Source organism: Cupressus sempervirens, chromosome 10 (genome assembly GCF_028749045.1).
Source record: "Cupressus sempervirens isolate cs-2001-9-10 chromosome 10, ASM2874904v1, whole genome shotgun sequence".
Classification (NCBI taxonomy): Eukaryota; Viridiplantae; Streptophyta; class Pinopsida; order Cupressales; family Cupressaceae; genus Cupressus; species Cupressus sempervirens.
This window is the reverse complement of record NC_143127.1, coordinates 8,654,985-8,678,661: the sequence shown is the minus strand read 5'-3', so window position 1 is coordinate 8,678,661 and position 23,677 is coordinate 8,654,985. Positions and strand designations below refer to the sequence as shown.

The 23,677-nt window shown below is 38.3% G+C and overlaps 1 protein-coding gene across 2 annotated transcripts in view; it reads right to left on the bottom strand.

The window, feature by feature from the left end:
- The window catches only part of LOC149532296 (uncharacterized), a 176,678-nt gene that overhangs the window by 62,996 nt on the left and 90,005 nt on the right, over positions 1–23,677 (bottom strand). Inside the window, exons 6-7 of one of the 2 annotated variants that reach the window (XR_016356975.1) lie at positions 1,704–1,816; positions 1,051–1,553 (exon numbers count right to left, since the gene is read on the bottom strand). The exons of the other annotated variant lie outside the window; for it this stretch is intronic. The gene's annotated coding sequence lies outside the window, so the exon portion shown is untranslated. Of the gene's footprint in view, positions 1–1,050; positions 1,554–1,703; positions 1,817–23,677 lie in introns of those variants that run through there. 2 annotated transcript variants of the gene reach the window in all.

The following is a 23,677-nucleotide window of genomic DNA, read 5'->3' as shown; positions in this document are numbered from 1 at the left end:
AGCTACACAGAATTAACGACGCAAGTGGCCACACATGCAAGACTAGCAGACAAGGTACACTTAGCAACCAAAGGGTATTCAGCAAAGGACGTTGCAGTCGTAGTGCCATCGGGGAAACCCTAGTGGAGGCAATACACGCAGGAGCCAATGGCAATCAAAGAGATTATGTTTCGACTTTAAAAATGGTCATTGCTAGAAAGTAACATAATAACAATATTAGGACCATAAAACAATTAATGGGCACTTAAGGTTGGACAAATTAACCATGACCAAAGAAATATGCATAGTAATGAACGAAGAAAGATCTTGACATGTTGGTCGGTAATTGAACATTCAGAGGGGGCATACAACAGCGACTTAGAAACAAATGATCGGCTGGAAAAGTTATAAATCATTTTAGAACACATCTTAGACCATTTTTAAAACCCTACTAAAACCTGCTTAGACAAAAGGTATAAGCCATTTTAAAACACATCTACATTTCACAATTCCGACAATGTGCTTTCTTCGAACCTTTAGATTTTTATTATTCATTTAGACTCTTGGATACTATTTGATTTGTAGATCATTCAAGCTTTGCAGTTGATATGGACTTTTACCAATAAAAACTAGCATAGCCCCATTTAAATCATGGCTTGAAGTTTCTCCATTGATATTCCTACCAATGTTCTTTGTCACATAGGGGTGTGCTTTCTTTGACCTTTAGATATTTCTTATTCATTTACACCCTTGGTTACCATATGACTTGTAGATCCTTCAATCCTTGCAGAGAATATGGACCATTGCTGATTGCAAATATCTTTGCTGATACTTGGAAGTCTTGACACTTTTTTTATCTATTATTTATTGCTATGCTTTATTTGATGTATGTTAAATAATGCTTACAAAGAGGATGTATTCTTGCAATTAAAACCTCACGATGAAAATAAAAGTGTCTTCTGATTCATCAATCCTAATACAACAGTGGTGAATGCTTATCCAATTCATTCATAGATGCAGCGACATATACAGCAATAGATACTTGAACATGATTGAACTGCGCAACAGTCATGGAATGGTGAACAAAAGTTATGCAATAATTACATGATACAAAGTATTATTGAGCCAACAGATCCCTGAGGTCATTACAGTGAATTGAGAATTTTCAAGCGTGAGATAAAAGATTGGTGAGCAGCAAAAATGGCAGTTTTACAAAAGTTTTTGAGTGAGTGACAAAATGACAAGCAGATCAGGAATTATATGTGATCATAGTCAGCAGGTGCTGTAGTGTTGTCAACCAAACAATCACTTGCTAGCAAGGGCAACTTAGCAAGTGCATCAACATTAAACATACCTTTATGGCCTGTCATGCCATTATCCTGCATTCTTCTCGAAAAAAGACGATTTTGATGAAAAATCACATATAAACTTAGAACTTGAGAGATTATTTACAGGAACAAGTTGATAATTTTCTGTCAATGCTAACTGAAAATATTAAAAAGATATAAACTGGCATCAACTTGATCAATTGATTTTTGCCAACAGTATTTACAGTTTTCCAATCCACAGTCGATCTGCATGTACAGTAAAACAAAGATGTGAACCTTCATAACAAACATAGTAAACACCACATTAAATAAATACCAGGTTAAACTTGCAAACTGAATTCTTAAAAGGATCACACCTCGCATAGGTAGGAAAAGGTAATAGTTTCAAGGAGTAACCTGTTAATTAAAACTTTCCAAATCATATTATTGAGTAGTAAATCACGAAGTTCTGAGACGACCATGTAATGGTGGAACATTCTCATTAAGGTTCACCGCCTATAAAATTGAACCTGGCACCAAAAGTGTAAGTGTAAAATGCATATTTAAGAAAAAGGCAGATACTAAGAGAACAGAAGATCACATCTTACGTCTACTATTTCACATTCTTTGCAAATCAACACTTTAATCTAAAACCTCTACTTTTCTATATTCTTGGTCCAGTTCTCACAATGTAATGTTCCCGTCCTCCTGGAAATCAATCAATGTTAAAATGATGGCATGTGACCTGTAGAAGAACATATACAGATCCCTGCGAGAAGCCACAAGAGGCCGTACGGGCTGTAAAAGTGGCCGTACGGACAATAGGGGAAGTCTGTACATTTATCTTCTCAATGGCTGTACAGAAGAATATGATAGCCGTACGGTGTTAGGAGGGTTCGTACGGTGGGCAGAATGGCCGTACGGAGGTGAGATTGGGAATGGTGTACGGGAGTAAGAAGGCCGCCGTACGGAGTGTTAGGCAGATGGCCATACATTTATTGAAGGCCGTACGGGATACTATGAGATGGTCGATGTGGTGCAAGGTGATATAGTACAGCAAGGGAAAATGCAGAGTAGTTTGATGACGCAATATGTAATGCAGTTGCAATTTGTTTAACACACGTAACTTGCAAGTAACCAGATACACACTTGTGCCAAATAATATTCCACATACAAAGATGTTCTGATTTTTCCAAATCCGAGCCAAGTACATAGACGGAATAGGGTGAGGGTTGAATCCCACCAAAACTGCACGAGCCAAGTAGGAAAGATCTTTCACTTCCGAAATGATGAACAATCCGAACTCCAATAGGAATCCGCAGTATAGAGAAATATAATCCCAAGCATACCTACAGACTACCTACAAGCCGTGCTTAAATACCCGTCAGGAAATCCTTTCCGAGGGTGTACAAAGATAGCCAACGGCGACACAAACTACAAAAACAAAAATAAAAATGGGTCCAAGATAAATTAAATCAATCAGCCCGTTACAAAGTTTAATTTATTATTTATTTTATAATGGAAACATTACACACAACGGAATTGCTACATGTGACAAGAGAAATATCTCATCGTTTCTCTTCCTTTCCTTTGATAAGCATGGCTAATAAGGGAAAGAAGTATCACTCTACAAATACCTTAGTGAAATGAACTTTTGTGCAGTTCATGCAGTCACTAGAGAGTGAGTGAGAAAAAAAGGGAAACCAAATCTCTGATTACTTTGTTGCCCAATTTCTCACCCTTTGATTATTATCTTCTCAATTTTCTCCCACGAATTGCCCAAAACAGTTGGAAATTATGAAGTATGGATATCGAGTTCTCTTTTTTTCTTAGGTTTTAGCATATGTGCTGGAAATTTAAACGAAAACTACAAATTTTCAATATATATTCACTTTCTAGTTTCTGCAGCTTCTGAAATTACTTCTAATTCACCTTTTTAAATCAACCAAGCATGGGTGATTGAGTAATATTGTATTCTTATGTTTTGTTTTAAGTCTGGTCGAAATTTAAACAAATACTCACAACTTTTGAACAGATGTTTTTTGGTTTTGTCAGCTTTTTAAGTGACTGCTAAATTACAATTTGAAACAACTCCAAAATTTAAATTTAGAGTTATAACAGATAATGTCACTTTTTTGACACGTCCAAAATGCCTAGGGTAGCTGCAATTTAGCCTGTATAGCACACAACTACGATACAAGTTTCACTCCAACATGATAGCAGAAAAAAATAATGTTAAATATGTATCCTTTATCTGCTGAGTCGCTGACACACCTGATACATATAGTGAATATGAGCAATGCATCACAATTTTAGGGCACTATTCCTGTGCAAATTATGCATAATGAGTAAACTTCATAAAAGTTAAAACACTTGTGTTTCTCCCATTCTGCATTATGTTACTACCTAGTATAAGTAATGATATTTCATACTTCAATGGTTGAATTTATGACTAAGGGCCACACCACCATTATTAACACATAACCAAAGACATAACAACATGGAGATAAAGAGAGGACAAAATGCTTCACAAAGCATACATTTGTAATACTTGAAAATCCTTACAACATCAACAAGATGATATCATTGCTATAACTTTGTCAAGAAGAGAGCTTGCAAATTCATCAAGATGAGAGAACTTCAACTTCTTACAATATGAAAGAGCTTACTTACAAACTAAGAGTTACCTTGCTTATATACGCACTTACCGCCCAAGATATTACAAACACAACTAATGTGGGATAAAAGGTAGATGGAACTACCTTGCTACAATTATTAAATGCCCACCCAATTACAATTAAGCACCACCATGTGGGTCAATTAAAAAATTGCATTGCCTACATGGACCAATAAGAAAATAGATTAGGCTTAACCACTAGATAAGGTGTAACTACCTAGCTACAAATGTTAAATGTATGATGCAATTTAATAAATGCCTAGACTATTTTAAGGAACTTTCCACAAACTTCTAAAATGTCAACTATGCACCTTGATAAACGAAACATTTTTTTTATCGCACTCCCTTTTTTCTAATGACACAAGATGCTCATGCATCAGTCTAATTATAAACGGAGACACAGTCTTCTTATATAGACAAATACTGAAGAAAGTTTCTAAAGCAAAAATAGAAACATACTAAAACAACTAAATCAAAAATCAGAAACTACCTAATAGACTAAATAATCCTACATAACCATCAATATAGCATTAATTACTTTATTACCCTCCCCTACTGGTTGTGTTTTTTATTAGGTGAAAACAGTTTTTGAAGGGGCCCTAAAACCCTGTACAAAACAGGGTTTTAGGGGGACCTGTAACTCCATAACTAAAGATAATCAAGATTACACACTAGATAAAACAGGACAAAGCAATACAGGGCAAAACAGAGAAACGGGGGCAACCCAACTAGCAACCGTTTCCAACTTAATAGCAATAGATCTCAACAAACAAGGAAAGGCTTAGAATCAATGAGCTCAGAACCCTTACTCCTACCAAAAACCAATTGTTTCACAAAAGAGCCAACAGACACGAAAGAAAGCGCCGTGAAAGAAGGCAAACAACAATCAGCCTGGCCATTAGAATTTCCTCTCACCACCAAAGTTTGTGATGATTTAGAAACAAGCATCTCAGAGGTCGGCGCACTGGTAGGGGAGACCCTAGCCAAGACCCCAATGTCTACCGCATAGGTTAATTAAGAATTGCACACAGATAATGAACACGAACTTGAACAGCAGAACTCTTCTTATTATTCGCATATGCCAAGATATTACATTCGGTTCTCATATGATGATCACAATGATCCCGAAGGGAGATATAAATACTGTCCGAGGAACCTTCTCGAAGGTATCCGTCGGCCACATACAACATGTCAACTACATTAATAGAACCTTTTGGATACATCTCGATACATGTCGGCCTAACGGCACACATCCCGATACACTGACAAAAACCTCCCGATACACCGTCGAGAACCTCCCCATACCCCGTTGAGAACCTCCTAATACACCGTCCGGAACCTCCTGATACCCTGTCGGGAACCTCCTAATACACTAACACATACATACCGTTACCCCAACAGGTACATCCCGTTACATTATTTCTTGACATCATCCCCCCCAAAAAGAAAAGTCGTCTCCCGACGACTAGACAACAAAAACTGTCTCCTTAGCTGACCTTGATAGCCACCCGTGCTACTTAGTCTGCTTTCAACTCTAGGTCCACTGAGCCAAGTGTCGCTGAAGTGCCTTCAACTAGATGATCTCTACGCATCCACCAAGACAGCCTTTCGGCCAACACCTACTCCTAGTGCCTCTGGTACACAGACAATCCATGTCTGCAACAACTTCAAGTCTTCTCAACTAGTCACACTTCACGACTGATATCCGCAATGATTGGGGGTCCAGGGGGCAAGGGGCAGCGCCCCTCGCCACCAAGACCAAATTAGCACTCTGAAACCCACACAAAACTGCACGAAACACACCATTTCTGTCATTTTCTGCCGATTCTACACTCCTGGCAACCACTGATGCTTCCCCTTCCCTTTGGCATCATCTGCTACTCATTCCGAACAACTTGAATCTGTCGTTTTTTTTTTTTTTTTTTTCTTGAAAACCTCCTATCATCATTCTTCTGCACTACCAATATACAACTACTGTGCTTCAGTCCTTTTGCATCACCGTATGGCTGATGTGCCTCGATTCTTTCTTCAATTTTCCAACAACTTGAATATGCCGTATGGGATTACCACTTTCAACCTTGAATGCTGTTGTCCAGAAAGAAGCTGTATGGCTCAATGTGGACACCTCTCAAAGCCGTACGGTGTTCAACTTGTTCTCTAGCTGTGTCCGTACGGTGACGAATGCCTTCAGTGCTTCAGGAAGAAATGACTTGTTTGACAGACTGGAAACCGTACGGGATTCATTTTTCAATTCCAAGTCGTACGATGATATGAATTTAGAAATCATACGGTGAGTGACTAGGAACACCATATGATGGCCATTTGGACTCTTACTCAGTCCGTACGGTGATGAATGCTTCCAACTTGCCTTTATGTTCTAATCCCAAGCCGAATGGTGATATAAGATGATACTGTACGGTGATGCAACCTTTCCACCGTACGGTGTCTACTGTTCTTCACAATGTCGTACGGTCACTTGACCGTACGGTGCTCCTCTCTCTTTTTTTTTTTCTTTTTTTTAAATTATTATTTATTTTTAAGCAGATAACTCTGTACAATATTTACATATATACAGTACTTACAGTCGTTCTTGTCTTAGTTGTTCATGCACGGAGGTGCATTACTTCTTTCATGGTAGACATTCAACTTCCACCTATTCACTGTGTTGGCAACTTCCTTTCCGTCTAGCATCCATTGTTTTACTGCTCCGTTAGCATCCACTTCCCGAATTTGATACGGCCCGACCCATTTAATTTTGAACTTGCCTGGTTTGATCTCATTCCGGTTGTCGTACTTCAACACCCATTGTCCGAGTTGAAACCTGCTACACCTGTTCTCTGTCATCTCTATATCGCCCAATTTGTTCCCAAAGCTCGCTACCATGGACTCCGTCAACTGCCCCTTCTGTTCATCAATAACACATTCACTCTGTACTGCTACAACTTTTATTGAACCCTTCCGCTTAATTTCTTGTGTGGACCGTATGATGTGTCTTCCTTGCTGCTGGCACCTTTCTACTATATCTGTGGTTCAACGTAATACTTTCTTCTTGCGCGGTCGTACAGTGGAATCTTTCCTCCCTTCGGGTTCGCACTGTATGTTCTTTCCTTTAGCTTCAGTCATACCCGCGTTTCCTTCTTCGACTTCTCTATGTTGTTTCGAACATTCATTTCCTCCTTCAACTTCTCTGTGTTCCTTCGGACATTCATTTCCTCCGTCGACTTCTCTGTGTTCCTTCGGACATTCATTTCCTTCTTTCCTACCTTCATCGATCCTTAGTAGATTACAACTCGGAAAGAGCTCGTAATCCTCCATCTGTCGGTGGTAAAGACCATTTACTGAATCCAAATCGTCATCTCCTTCCAATCGTAGGACTCCCTCTTGATCGGGTTCCATACTCTGCCTCTTCTCATCCTCTTCTCCTCCGGAATCAGACAATAGAGCTTCTTCCCCGACCATTTGAGTGTGCAGATCAATGACATACTTCTGGCCTTTGCTTTCAAGTGATAAAGTATTTTTCTTCCAATCGTGCTTTGCCTTGGCTTGTATCAGCCACCCCCGGCCCAAAATGGCATCATATCCTCTCCGCTTCAATGGGATCACGAAGAAATCCAACAAGAATGGCTTTGTTCCAATCGTCACTGGTTGTGCTGTCAGGACTCCCAATGGCTTGATTCCATGTTGATCGGTTGTTAACAGTTGGAATGTAGGCGGCCATAATGTCGGTTGTCCCAACCTTTTCCAGGTGTCTTCAGGCAACACATTGACACTGGACCCTCCGTCCACAATCGTTTCTGTCAATACAGTCCCGAGAATTCCCATTTCGACGACTGTCGGATGGCGTTCGAATGAGAGGGCTAACAGCATCGGATCTTCCGCACTTGCGCCACTTTCCTTCTCCTTTTTGTCTATTGTACTTGCTCCACTTTCCTGTTTAGTAGCGAGAACGATGTTTGCGAGTGCCGATCGGAGCTGAGGCATAGTGAGCAACAGATCATTTATCCTGATGGGTATCTTGGCTTGCAATATTTGCCGTACAATGTTCTGTTCTGTGCAGTTCCGTACGGAAGTACTCGATGTGTCCTTCAGGTGTGTCGTTCCTACCTGCGTTGCTCTCTGGATCTCTACCCGTGCTTCCTCCAGTCTCTTCTTTTCTTCCGCCGGGTTGGGGTATACTTTCACTTGCTGCCGCGTGATGGTCAGAACCTCTTCTTCGTCAGTCCCGACGGTGATCAAGTTTACTCCCGACTTCGAACACCTAGCATCTTCATGATCATCAGGTCCACACCATCTGCATAACAATTTCGGTGTGTTCGCCATTGTACACTCTCGGGCGAAGTGACCCCACAGATTGCATGCGCAGCATTGAACTATCAGCCGACCATTCGCATCATAGTGAATTCAACTCCTTCCGCCATTATTGTTGTTGCTGCTATTGTTGGTGTTTTGACCATGCCGGTTGTATCTATATCTGCCTGATGTGGCACCCTCTGTACTGTTGTTCTCGCTTCCTGCAGACGCTTCCTGTGTCAGGAACACTTGCTGCGGTGTTCTTGTTTTCAGATTGAAAGGACATTCTTTTACCGAGTGTCCCATAATCTGGCAAATCTCGCAAAATTGCTCTTTCGGGCAGGATCCCTTCGTATGGCCTTCCTTCTTGCACTCCGTGCACCATAGTTCATTGCCTTTAGTCTCTTTGTTCATGTTCTTGAATTCCTTCATCATCTGAATCATGTCTTTCTGAAGGGCACGAACCTTCTTGCTACTACCCTCATCATCACTGCTATCTTCTCCTGAAGAGGCGTCATTGTCTAAATCAGATGAAGTATTCTTCTTCTTCTTCTTGGTCTTCTGCTCACTTTCCAGGTTCATTGCCCGGTTATATGCTTCAATGTATGTCGATGGTGGCACAATCTTCATCTTCTTTCGTAGCTTTGGGTGAAGGCCTTCAATGAACCATCTCTTCTGTAACCTGTCAGCTGGCTCATTCTCCATCTTATTGATCAAGTCCTTCAATTTCCTTGCGAAGACTCAGACTGTTTCATTCTTGCCCTGCTTAGTATTGAATATCTCCGCTACAATTTCATTATCATCACGCAGGAGTTGAAATTCGGCGATGAACTCCTTTTTAATGTTATCCCAACTATTTAACTTTTGTGGATCGGTATCAGTAAACCAATCAATTGCAACACCCCGTAGGGTTGCCAAAAATTGCCTCATCCATTCATTTGTATCTGTTATGCCATTAGCTCTCCAAATCGTTTCACAGGTTTTACAATGTCGGATGGGATCAGTTGCTCCATCACCATCAAATTTAGGTAACTTCTCCTTTGGTCCCGCCATCCCAACACTCACGCTTGGTATTCCGATGCTCACACTTGGTATCCTGACAGCTGTGTTTGGTGAAGAAGGGTCTCCGTTAAGTGAATCTATTCCTTCTGTAAGTGGATCCTGGACGAAGAGTTCACTCCACGCTCTTGCTCCTTCGGCACTCAGAGCCATGCAAGTCGATTCTCTTCCGTCTAGATTGTCTTCCCTCGGCGAACACCAATTCAAAAACTCCTCACGTGCTTCTTCCACCAACTCCACCCGCTGTCGCGTCTCCTCCAACAATGCTTCCGCGCTTCTGCGTCCGTCGGCAACAATCTTTTGGAATCTCTTTCTGCGTTCGGCTTGCTACACCAAAATCAGATTGTCGTGTGCTGTGCGTATTTCGTCCTTGTCCTTTAGTTTGTTCTTATTCTTGTTCAACTGATTCGGCATTACTCTTCATTCTCCTGCCTTTCCAGGTCCATTGGGCAACGGCGCCAAATGTTTACCGCATAGGTTAATTAAGAATTGCACACAGATAATAAACACGAACTCGAACAGCAGAACTCTTCTTATTATTCGCATATGCCAAGATATTACATTCGGTTCTCATATGATGATCACAATGATCCCAAAGGGAGATATAAATACTGTCTGAGGAACCTTCTTGAAGGTATCTGTCGGCCACATACATGTCAACTACAATAATAGAACCTTCTGGATACATCTCGATACATGTCGGCCTGACGGCACACATCCCGATACACTGACAGAAACCTCCCGATACCCCATCGGGAACCTCCTGATACACCGTCGAGAACCTCTTGATACACCGTCGGGAACCTCTTGATACACCGTCGGGAACATCCTGATACACCGTCGGGAACCTCCCGATACCTCGTCAGGAAGCTCCTAATACCCCGTCGGGAACATCCCAATACACTGACGCATACATCCCGTTACCTCGACAGGTACATCCCGTTACATTATTTCTTGACGACACCCAAGCACAGGAGTCCTAGCGGAATCAACAGGCACAAGGGTCAAAACAGGAGTAGGGGCCTTGGAGCCCGTAAGTACAGGACATGGTCATTCCCAGTCGATTGATGGTCAACTAAATGCACACCAACAGGCTCCTTGACACCTTCCGAATTCTCATGCTCCACAGACAAAGCAAAGGCATACCACCAAACCAATGTGCAAAGAAGCAATAAAATCGCGCCCATTAGATCCACCATCAAGCACACCAGAGGTGGATAAAACCTTAGCAGAAGCAGTGGACACAACAGGAGCGGAAATGAGGAATCAGTTATTGATAGGCCCTTAATGATCATGTTACTAACTCCCTTTACAAACAAATATTTTAAGTCATTTGACAATAAACTGATAGAAGGTTGACTTTTCAAAATGCTCTACTACATGAGCCTGTTGTTGAGACTCCCTAGTTGGACTTCTAATCAGCCAACCACTTTTTGCAAAACCTTTGGATGTGACCAAGCTCTCCACAATAGTGACAGATGTGGAGCCCTCCTCAAATGTGTGGTCTTCTTTCTGCTAAGAGGACTTACTTTTTCCTTTGTCCTTGGTAGTAAATGCCTATTCCATGCTGGCCATGTCACTGTGGCAGGTAGTTTTGAGCTCCTCAACAAAGTTTTTGCAGAATTATGGTAGATTCTTCAGTGTAATCACTACAATGTCCTCTTCCATTATGCGACCAATGGCCTCCAGTTGATCACATATGTCCTTGATCTTTCATAAAATGCTCCTGCAGAGACATTCTCATCCAACATTACAGAAAACAGGTCCATTAGGAAGAAATCTTGGCTCTTGTTTGACATCTCATGGAGATGTTTCAATGTGTCCTTCTCTTTGCACGCCATTGTGGGATGGTTATATGTACCCAAAACAAGTTGATCTAGGTACCAGCACTCAAAAATAGCATGTTTCCAAGTATTGTAGTTCTTGCTGTTTTAGCATTGATTGCCCTCCAACATGATTTTCAAAAGATACTGATTTTGACATATACTGATTTTCATGTCAAAAAACAGTAAAAACTTTCAACAAACAGCCAGTACAAATGCTGAAAAATCTTATTTCCAGGTAAAAATCAGTCAAATCCTTGCTCAGAAACCCTACAGAGCACACCACTCTTAAAGTTAAAACACACAAAATTGTCAAAAAAATTGACAAAAATTCTACACAAATTCCTAGGTCTGAATAGATATAAGTATAGAACTTTTCTCCAGGCATGCAAAGGCCAGGTTTGCAACTCTTAGCAAAGATTCACCAGATCCGTCTCTAGAAAACAAACTGTCATGCCACATTTGCAAGAAGGGTAAAGCCCTAAGGGTTTGAAAAAAATTCTGAGAAGCTTGTTTGTCTGCAAAACCCCATAGCAGAGGACACTCACATGCAAACAGAAACACTCAAAAATCAGAATCTGAACTTGTGCAACCTGACACCCATGTTCCTTCATCCATCATGGAAAATAACACTTGTCACATGATCGTCTAGAGGAAATGTAGAAATATAGAGTTGTTGTGGGCTGAAAGAGGCATGTACAGAAACAATAAATTGTGAACTCAATAAGATTAGTCCAGTCTGCAGAGAAAAACATAACGAAAAATGTTTGAAACCTCAAGTCACAAGCAAACAAAAAACAAGCAGAACACCAGATCTTGCAAAAAAAAACCAGAGAGCATGCACGGAAAAAGAACAAACACAGCCAGGATTTTTCTACAATTTGCAGTCATGAGCTCCCACCAAGAACAATTGCAATCTTCAGCAATAAGCTCCAAAATAAATCCTCCGCCACGAAGAGAAACAACCAGAGAAGGTTGCACAATTCTTTGAATAGACATCTTGTTGCAACACATCTATGCTTTTCCAGGAAAAAAACCACAATTTCCAGAAAGAAGAAGCCCTAAAATTCCTCAACAAGATACCTTTTGCAAAAAAGCAAACACAAACCCACAAATAGCATCCACGTTTGTTTCATAGAAATATTGATTAAAAAAAAATTTAAACAAAAAATTTAAAAAGAGCCATGATTTTTAATTAAAAGTTCATAAAAAAAATTTAAAACCCAATCAGTTCGCTCTGAGTACAACCCAAGTTGGCCTAGTGGTGGAGAACTTGTACTCTTGAAAGAGAGGTCACAAGTTCAAATCCCACTGGGGGGTAGGGTATGTACGCCTCATTTGTAGCGCCAAGCGCCTCTCGAAAAAGAGTACGAGGTAGTCCCATATCACTGTCACCATATGTAAACCCAAAAACTATGGCATAGTGTCGTGGACTATAAAACCCACTTACTTACTTTTTTCTGATACCATGTAATGATATTTCATTATTCAATGATTGAACGTAATTACAAATGGAGACGTGGTCTCCTTATATAGAGAAATATGGAAGAAATTTTCTAAAAAAGAAATAGAAACATGCTAAAACAACTAACTGAAAAATTAGAAACTACCTAAAAGACTAAATATTCCTGAATGACCATTAATATTAAGTATAACATTAATTACATAATTAGTACATCCAATGTATGTGATAGCAGAAAAAACCACTCTCAAACATGCATCCATCTGATGACACCATGACACACCTAATGCATATGTGCAATGCACCATAACTTTTAGGCATGTTTCCTATCAGATGATGTGTAATATACAAACTTGGCATACACTTGAGTTCCTCACATTCCCTCTAATGGTGCTAGCTCCTATATCTGGTTTATGTGGATGCCGATGGTGAAGGATGATGCCAGTGAGGACAGAGAACTGACCAACATCAGCAACTGTTGTAGTTGAGTTTCGCATAATTCCAACAATGTTCACTTATTCATTAATGCTCAATATTATCAGAAGAGAAGACAACTCTATGTTTGAAAGAAAACACTACACCATGCCTATCGAGAGACAAAGAACCCTAAGAAAAGAACTCAAACTAAAACTACAACTTAAAGGGGACACAGAATATATAATATTCTATGATGTCACTATTTTCAAGAGGACAATGAATCTCCAGATTTATGCATGAAAAAGATATCATTCAAAACGCAGCTTTGAAAGAGAAGTGTATGCATGACTTATGTAGAAAAATGAAGTGAATATAACCTATATGACAACACTCAGAGAGATTCAAGTGTGGAAGAATGAAGAATACAAAAGAAGTTCATGTAAGGAAGATGTCAGGAAAACTCTATGAGTGAGTTTATAAGAAGACATGAACAGATTTATAAAGCATATAGATTGGGAAGAAAGTCATATGAAGAGTATTCTTTAAAGAAGGCATTTCAAGAAGGAAAGTATATCTACTTTCATATTTTTGTGAGAAACAATATCATTGAAGTTTTGGAAGTTGGTTTCTTCCTAAAGGAGAGATTGGTGTCTCTCACTAAGTTCTTACTAGTTGTGGTGATGATGCCTCCAATTGGTTGGTGCCTACAAATTGAGGGATTAGTGTCTCTTGTGTGTTGGTGCCTATGGAGTTTGTAAAGTGGAATTTATATAAGCAATATTTTATCCTGGTTTTCTCCCGTAAGAATTTCCACATAAATCTCATGTTCTCCTATGTTGCATAAATGTTGCATCTTATGTGAATGATATTGTGCAATTGGTATGCTTATGGCATCAAGTTTTAAAAAGCAGAAAATAGTATTATATCTTGAAATACCCCATTTCAAGGTATAATTGTGTGCTCTTCAATAATGACAACGGATGAAGTTTTGATGGCACTGTACCAATTAGAGAAATTTTACAAAAATGATATTCTATATCCTCCTTGTTGGAATATGTCATTGATGTCAAAATACTGAGAATACAAGAAATATAGACAGGATTAATAACTTTTTTGAAGATTATTACAGGCGGATTTATTTGTTCTTCATTGTTATTGGGTTCTCACCTATATCGAAATGAAGACATTCCCAACAGCCTGATAGCAAACATAGCTATCTTCAGCAGTTATCAAAAGAGAGGAACCATCGCACATGTAAGCAAGCAAGGTCACTACTTTATTAAACAAGTATATACAAAACTATCGGGCAACAGAGCAAGCATACAGGTCAATAATAAAAACAATTTTTATTATAGTTATTCACCTGTTTGAGGAGGCTGCTTGGATAAGAGCCGATAAGTGGAATTAGGAAGGAAATTTTATTAATTGATTGTGGTGCCGTCAAGGTTGTCGGTGCTTGTGTTTCTCACACAACAAGATTTTAAATTATGACACAGATTAAAGCGGCAATCTCAACTTAAATATGACAAACGATTTCCGCAGTGGGGGATATTTATAACTTAGAACAAAATAAAAGATGTCAGATGGAGGATTTTGATGTTGGTGTGTATGGTGCATATGGTTCAATCTGAAGACGCTAATTGTAGAGGTGACAACAAACACCACATATATCCGATTTGAACTCTGTATTAGGAAACTATCAATATTGGAGAATCTGGCAGATTTGGTGCTGTTCCAGATTAGCACCTGTGCATTGAGAAGAATGTCTAGCAAACAGGTCCCAATAATAATATGTATTGGCAATCCACATCAATATAGTTTAAGGAAGTTGTGATTGTTTACACGATGTTTGTTTGTATTAATTAGAAGATGGTTCAATCTGTTAAGAGGAGCTATTTACCTGGCAACCAATACCTGAATATTAGTTGAAACTGATTCTAACTTATGCAAGAACTGATCTTCTACATATGCGTGCAAAGTAATCAGAATTATGTGTGATGGATGACAACTATATTTTGTAAAATGAAAAGATAGCATCCTGTGAAGTATACGAAAATGATTAAGAGGGAGGACAGTACTGACAAATTATATCATATGTGAAGAGAGTTGCAGAAGAATGAAGTATTAAGAATCATTCGGTGAATAGTAGTTGTGAACAGCTGAGAAGCATATGGAGGTAACAGTATTTTGTTTTCCATAAACACCAGCAGTTTATATCTGATAACAAAATTTGGTAACTTTTTATTCAAGTACATGCAGTTGTTTATATTACCTGAAGTCTGAGCTGAGATGCTGTCAGAAATTTAGTAATTGATTTGATCCCAGTATTTGTCTATGTTCTTATTTTGATATTACAGCAGCGTTCAGTAAAGTTAATTAGGCAATTGTTTTACTGTTTCTCTGAAACATATTGAGAAGTACATTCTGCCACTGATAAATAATCTCGCTAATCATAATCAATGTAAAAAATGATAAAATTTGAAAAGTGTTTGACTGTAAAATTCTTAAGACAAATGAAATTCAAACACAGTATAAGGAAAGACATCTTGATTAATTCAGAATCTCAATTTGATTCTTTTTGCATAAAGAAAACCTAAGTTACTGTGGTACCGCCCGGACCAGAAGAAGTTCAAAACTTCAAACTGGTCTGCAGTTCTTGTCCAGTTCGAACTCTGGTTCAGGCAGGGTTTCATTTTCACCCTGCGGGTTTGATCAGGTGTGAAACCAATTCAAACCTGGGCGGACCAACCCAAAAAGTTCGAACCCACAGCAAACTGGGCCCCACCGGAAACTTGTTTTTTGGGCAAAATTTAATTGTTTTTTGGCATCCACAACCCTAAAAGATTGTTAAGAATTGCTTTTGGTAGCCCATTGTCATTTTATGTTTTCAAATCTTAAGGAAGAGCACATAAGTGGTTGAGCAAGAATCCGGTTGTGCAAGGAGTTAAAAGATTAATTTGTGGGTGTTCTTCAAATGTTTGTGCATCATTCATACACATTTGCAAGCTTGCAATGGCTGGAAAAGGTAAGATCTTATCCCATTTGCTATTGTTTTTGTTCTAGTTTTTTATTTTTCCATTTCTCTTCCAATTTGCATATGAATTTTTCCATTTTTTCAGAATTTTTCATTTTCTTGTATATAAATTATGAACATGTATCTAATTTCTTGCCATAGGAAAAGGAATGGCATCTACTCTTCATCAGTAGGCAATACTGAACAAAGAATAGAACCCAACTCTGATTTTCCTCTATGGAAGTATGTAGACATTCTAAAACCCCTTCTACGAGGTGGTGCATTCCGTTGGCGATGTCAAGGTTGTGGTGTAGAAAGAAATAGTTCTTATTATCGTGTGGTAGGTCATTTGTGTGGATACATTGGAAGAGGAGTCAAGAAATACCCCGGCAAAAAAGGTGCCCCTCTACTAAATGAAACCGTGTTAAAATATATTGAAGAGCATGAGCCAGCAAAAGAGAGAGAAGGACGTGGAGCAACAAAATTCAATAGCAATAAAGTAAAAGAGCAAAGGGAATGCAACCACACCACTTAAATGTTATAGTACAAAACGACCCTATTTTTAGTACCGCAGTGGACACTGAGACTGAATCTGTACCCCTTACACACAAAAGAAAGGGACCACTAGAAAAGGCTTTTCAAAATAAGAGTAGGGACATTGTTGACATTAAGATGGGAAGATGCTTGTATGCAAACGGGCTGTCCTTTAATGTTGTCCGCTCTCCATTTTGGAAGGACATGTTGAGGGGTGCCAATGAAGCTCCAAGAGGGTATTGTGACCCCGAGTTTGAGTAAGTGCGCACCACCTTGTTGGATCAAGAGGTCCAGTGGATTGAAGATCAATTGAAGCCCATAAAGGACTCATGAGTTGAGACAGGGGTAAGTGTAGAATGGAAATACTACTCAAGTTCACAAAATAATAGAGATAATATGCAAACAAAGCAAAACATAGAATGTACCTTAATACAACAATACCAATTGGCGAGGAAATGATTTACTTTATTCATACCAAAACATCATGAGTACATTGACAATATTCCAAGTACTTATGAAAATTGCTTATTTATTGGAAACATTACCCCAATTGTAGGTAGCATTAACACAGGGGACAAGCCTAAGAGGGGCAACTTCTAAAAAAGAGAAGGAGAAGCATGGACAGAAAACAATACCCTATTCACTATAGGAATGGGGAGAACACCAGCTGTAGTAGAAATGGAGCTATTAGGGTGCAAACTTTCAAACACTATTGTTGATGGAGGTTCCAACGTAAATGTTTTATTTGAAGAAATGTGGAAGGCAATAAGAAAACCCACACTCTGGCCACCTACATTTCAACTAGTGGGAGCGGACCAACACGGAATCAAGAGTATAGGAACCTTGATGGGACAAAAAGTCATAGTCAGTACTCAACAATTTTTCCTTGATTTTGTGGTTATCACCTTAGAGAAGAAAGGCTACAATGCTTTATTAGGAAGATGATGGTTGGTTACATCAAAAGCCATCTATAATTGGAAACGAAACACTCTATCTATTGAGTCCAAAGGAAGAAAGTACATCATAGATCTCAAAAACCAATTAGTAAGTCAGGATATGGCATCAGACTCGGAGGGGGAAGACTATGAAGGGATGGAACCAAACGAGGAAGGAGTGCTCAGATTAGGGGAATGCCCAGATGACCAAACAAATTCTCTTAATAGATTATTCCACTGGCAAATGGGAGACTATGAAGTTTTCTACACAGAATGTAATATCCTGCAAATACAAGATTCCGAGTTGGAAGAAAGATAACCAGATGGGTACACAAAGTATAAGGAAGGTATGGCAACCCTCAACAAGACACCTACACACATCTTTGAAAAAAAAAATGTATAATGGAAATACTACTCAAGTTCACAGAATATTAGAGATAATATGCATACAAAGCAAAACATAGAATGTACCTTAATAACACAATACCAATTGGCGAGGAAATGATTTACTTTATTCATACCGAAACATCATGAGTACATTGACAATATTCCAAGTACTTATAGAAGGGTTGGTTGATTGGGAACACCAACCGACGCATTCCCTCACCTTCTAACTACCCAGCTCGATTAAGCTTTAACAAGTACTAAGTACAATAGTTACTTTATTCCGACTACAATAAGAATTGTTTCAGATGGGTGGAAGGATTCCAGGAACCATCCCTTGATCAATGTCCTTGCGGTGTCCCCTAAAAGGGCAATATTTTTTGAAGTAGTGGATTATGAGGGCCAAGTAAAAGATGGACCATTTATTGTTAATATCCTAATTGAGACCATTGAACAAGTGGGTACAAGAAATGTAGAGCAGCTCGTTTGTTGAAGTGCAATATCAGCATATCTTTATGACACCTTGTAGAGTCCATTCACTCAATCTTATGCTCCAGAATATTGGGAACCAAATCGAGTGGATCAAAACAATGTATGAAGAGGTTGAGGACATCCAAATGTTTTTCACAAACCACCACATGACTCAATCTCTTTTCGGAAACCACTCAAAATTGGAGCTACTAAAGGTAAATGAACTTGAACTCAAGTTAGTAATTTAACTTATAATATTTGACAATTTCTGATTTTTCATATTTTGCTTTGTGCAATGTATATGCTTTTCTAAAATATGTATCTAATAGTTGTTTTTTGCTCTAATTTATGCCACGGGTTGCTAACACCTGTTTTGCATCACATATAATCATTTTGAGATGACTTGTGCCAGTCAAAGATGCACTTCAAGGTATGGTAATCAGCCACAATTGGGGTGTATGGAAGCAAAAGAACATTGATAGGACAAACAAAATAAAAGATAGAGTATTGGTTGACTCATGGTGGGAACGTGTGGAATATCTCCTTAAGATCACCAAGCCCATTATGAGCATGCTTAGGTACACTGACATGGATAGGCCTTGTCTTGGAGAGATCTATGATCGCATAGACTCAATGCTTGAGAAGATCAAGCAAATTATAAATGAGGAGTAAGATCCACAAGAGACCTTTTTCAAACAAATGCAAGCAATTAATGTTGAAAGATGGAACAAAATGACCACTCCGCTACATTTTCTTGCCTATGCCTTGATGCCCAAATACTATAGCTCTCAAAATTGTAGTCTACCAGGAAGGTCACCGCCATATGGAGATATGGAAGCATCTGACGGGTACCAAGCAGCATTTAAAAGACTATTTCTTGACGATGATATGAGAGATGTAATCACGGATGAGTTCATGAAGTTGTGAATGCTAGAGGTCTAAGTAACGATGCTCTTCGCTATCACTTCAAGAAGGGTGCTCATAGTTGGTGGTACCTCCATGGCCAAAGATTCCAAACATTGCAGCCCCTTGCAATCAAAGTTATATCACAAGTAAGTTTTATTTTTTTAAAATTTGCTCGCTTTATCTTCAAAAGAATCATGACTAGAAAGTGATTTTAATTTTTTTATAAGATTGATTTAATTCTATTTTAATTGCTTACCATGTGTTGTCTTCATAGGTTGCTAGTTCTTCTGCATCATAAAGAAATCGGAGCACCTATTCTTTCATCCACTCAATGAAGCACAATAGGTTGCAATCAAAAAAAGCATAGAACCTAGTATTTGTGCATTACAACTTGTGTGCCTTCTCTCGCACTAGAGTAAAGAATACAAAGAAGTGGGATATAGGTGCATAGATTGCAGACTTGGATGCTTCCACTGCTCGACTTACAGAGGATGATTTTGATGACTTTGATGCCAATACCATTGTTGTTTCTACTGTTGGTCCCATTGGCCTTAGCTCAACTAATACCAAAGAAGAAGAAAATGAATATGAAGAAGAAGATGAAGATTGAAGAACTTAGAATATTAATAAATTTTTATTCCATTAATTAAACAATGAACGTGAAACAATGATACTTGAACTTGATTTTTTTTTGTTTTGAATCTTTGATGTTGAAGTTGATTGAACTATATGATGGTATGATCGCTATAATTACAACTTTATGGTGTTTTTGTTGTTTAAATGTGTTTATGCTACTATGCTACATTCTAACTTCAACTCGTGCTTCATAAATATGTGTGTGTGTGTGTGTGTGTGTGTGTGTGTGTGTGTGTGTGTGTGTGTGTGTGTGTGTCTATATATATATATATATATAATTTTTTTTTTTTTTTTTTTTAATTTAAAAAATTTCATATTTTTGTACTAACGAACCCAAACCCCATTCCCAAATTTTGATGAACTTGCGAACCGGTTCTTGAACTTTGAACTTGGAACCAAACCCGAATTGGTAACTTAGAAGTAAACCACAGAGTTGTAAATGACATTTGAGTTCTTTGAGAATGAGATTGTAATGTATCTTGTTGTACCTAAGTTGATGCTCATTTTGGTTGAATAGATGCTCAATTTGTTGAAAGAGTTGTTGATCCAAGTACAAGAGTTGATGCTCTAAGAGACCTTGGGTTTAAGTTTCGGTTGTTCAGGCAGGTGCTCACTGAATGAGAGAGTTGGAGTTCTCAAAGAGAGGGGTTGTTGCTCCTTAGGGTTGAAGCCCTTAAAGTTGTAATTGAAGTGCAGATTTGTGAAGTTGGATTAGGATAGTAGATCCTAACAGCTATTATCACTGTGGTGTTCTCCCGCATTGAGTTTCTGCGTCACATACTTGTGCACTGTGTCTTGTGCTTCTTGATTTCACGATGTTTTCTATTGATATGGTTTAATGCTCTAAAGTACAAAATTGATTTAAGCAAAGGAGTCCAAATTAAGCTTGAATTTCATTCTAAAGTACATTCAATACTAATTCACCACCCCCCTCCCCCTCCCTCTTTGTAGTGAACCTGTGTTCTACACTTCTAGATTCATTGAATTTACTTCCTAACATGCATCTATTAGAAAAACAAGTAATTATGGGTATAGCCAAACTATAACAATTCAAAGGGATAAACAAAATTTAGACAAACTTTAAACAAACAAACAAATCATACCAAGACTCCTGATGATGAATATTCCTAACACGAGCACCTCACCTCTCCAAAAATTTTATCTTTTCCAACTAAAAATGAGATGCAATGCAATGCTTTTCCACTTTCTGATCAACCAGTTCCTGAGTTGGACGAGGTGAGAGAATACAATCTTCGTGACTATAAGACTAATCAAGATGTAGCAACCTGAAAATAAATGTACAAGGCTGCAAACTGACTAATCATACTTCTTTGGTAGAGTGCTCTGCAATAACTATAAATAAATAACACGTCAACACTAATTCAGCAGAATGTAAAGATTCCAGAATATTGAGCAAAAGTGCTTCGTGCTTATTCAGCAGAGTATGATTAAAAAGCACAAGCACTTCTCCCTTATTAAGAGAAGTGTGATTACAGAGCACTATTAAATTAATGTTTTATTATTTATTTAATTAAATTAATGCTCAATGATGTACTTTATTTTTATTATAGGTGATAAAATCATCTTTGATCTTATCTGCAGTTTCTTTTTTGTAACTTGCTTATTTTGTAAATACTATAACCTTATTTATTGAGCATCTTTGCTCATTGTTAATACATTAATTATTTTACCATAATATGGTATCAGAGTACGTCAATTGGATTAGATAAAATTTTGGGAGTTTTTTTAGAAAAATTCAAACCTCTTTTGATCTGGAAATTTTTCCAGAATTCGATTATTTGAAATAAAAATTGTTAGAGGTGTTTTATGGAAATCACAAGCCTAGTTGAGGGTTTTCATCCAATGATTTCTTAGTTGTTGTAAAAGTCTCTGATTTTCGAGGCTTGCATGCACTTGCATGTTACTTGCATGTGCTGTTTTACCATGCAAAAGCTCATGTTTAACTGCATGAAGATTTTATAGATGGGTTTCCATAATTTTTTCCCTCTAAAAATTTCTGGTTCTATAATTCGTACAGAGTTATGTCGGTTTACTTTGTGGGCTTATAATTTTTCCTCCAAAAATTACCTAGTGGTTTAGTTTTACTATTTTCCCTAAAAAAAAAAGCTTTGTATTTTCTCACCCATGTCTCAGATTTTGTGTTTGGTGTTGATTGACTTTTAGCCTCATGGGTTTTGATCAATTTTCCACCTCAAAAATTGTGTTGGGTTTTCATCAATTTTTTTCTTGAAAAAATCATGGCTTTTGTAGTCTATTTTAGAGCATCATGCTGACCCACAAAGTTTGTGGGGTTTAACAATTTTTCCACAAAAGCATGCTAGTTGTTCTTAGTGTTTGTCTCTGTCTCCAGGGAAGAGCATCTTCATTATCCAACATCAAGTTGGATGTTTTTGTGATTATTTCTAGTCAAATGTTTTGCTGATTTAGGGAGGGTTGGTGGTAGAGTCAGTGGCAGAGTCGGTGGTAGGCTCTTGCCTTGTTTTACAGAGCATTCTGAAGAAGGGCATAGCATTCTAAAGAAGGGGGTGTTGGTGTAAATACGTATTTACTCTATACACTTACTTAAGTTTACTTAGGTTAATGCATTATTTTATTATATTTCATTATTTTATTATTTATTTTGTGACACACTTAGGAGTTTGCACACCTTTATGAGTTGTCATGTTGACAATACAGAAGTACGCAACTCTAATTCAGCACATGATCTAAAACACTGGAGTTTGCATCATTCACTGAGTTGTCATGAAGACAACACAATTATTCGCACTCCCTTTTTAGCACATGTTCTCTACAACATAAATTTGCGTGTTGCACCTTTGTAGGCTTATCCTCTCATCATCACACTTACTTCCATGCTTAATGGAGGATAACCCATATCTAGTGGACATGTGCCTGGTTGTATGACTTATCATAATGTTGATTCTTAGGCATTCTAGATGCATCTTAGAGCCCTTTATATACAGGCACTCCTAGTGTACTTCTATGCATATTGAATCGAATACATATCGATATTCTGATCATACTCTTTCTAGTCTACAATTGTGCTTGTGTTTGAGTTTTTAGTTCTTGGGTGAATTTTGCCCTAAGGCAAATTCTTATAGGGGGCACCCTTCTCTATACATTTTTGGATGAATTTTAACTTCTTAGACATTTACATTTTGCAGATCCAGGGAGGGTTTCAGCAGCAGCAAAATGTTTTGTAGAATTTGTACCAAAAGGAATCAATTAGACAATGACCATTAAGGGAGGGTATTAAAATATTATACTGTTTCTTTAATGGTCATCTTAGTTCTTAGCTTATTAGGGAGTTTCTATTTCTGCCTTTAGTTCACGACTGTTTCTTTTAGAAACATCGTCTTTGTAAATCTATATTAGGAGTTTTCATCGCCTCTGTTTAATACAACTACAACAACACGATTTATCATAACATGGACTAGTAAGAAGCAGCATGGTTGTGGCTCTCTCCTCAATAGAAGCAGGGTACCATGGAGCTGTGAAAACAGCTTGCGAGGCAGTTTGGCTTCGACGGATGCTTGCGGATATCCATTTATCTCAAACAGGTCCAACTCCTTTGTTTTGTGATAATCAGGGAGTTCTCAAACTTGCCAAGAATCCAGTCTTACATGAAAGAACCAAGCATGTGGAAACTTGTTGCCACTTCATTTGGCAACTTGTTGAAGACGGATCCATTCAATTGTTGTATGTTCCAGCAGTGGATCAAACAACAGATATCCTCACCAAGTCCCTCAGTCCAGATAAGTTT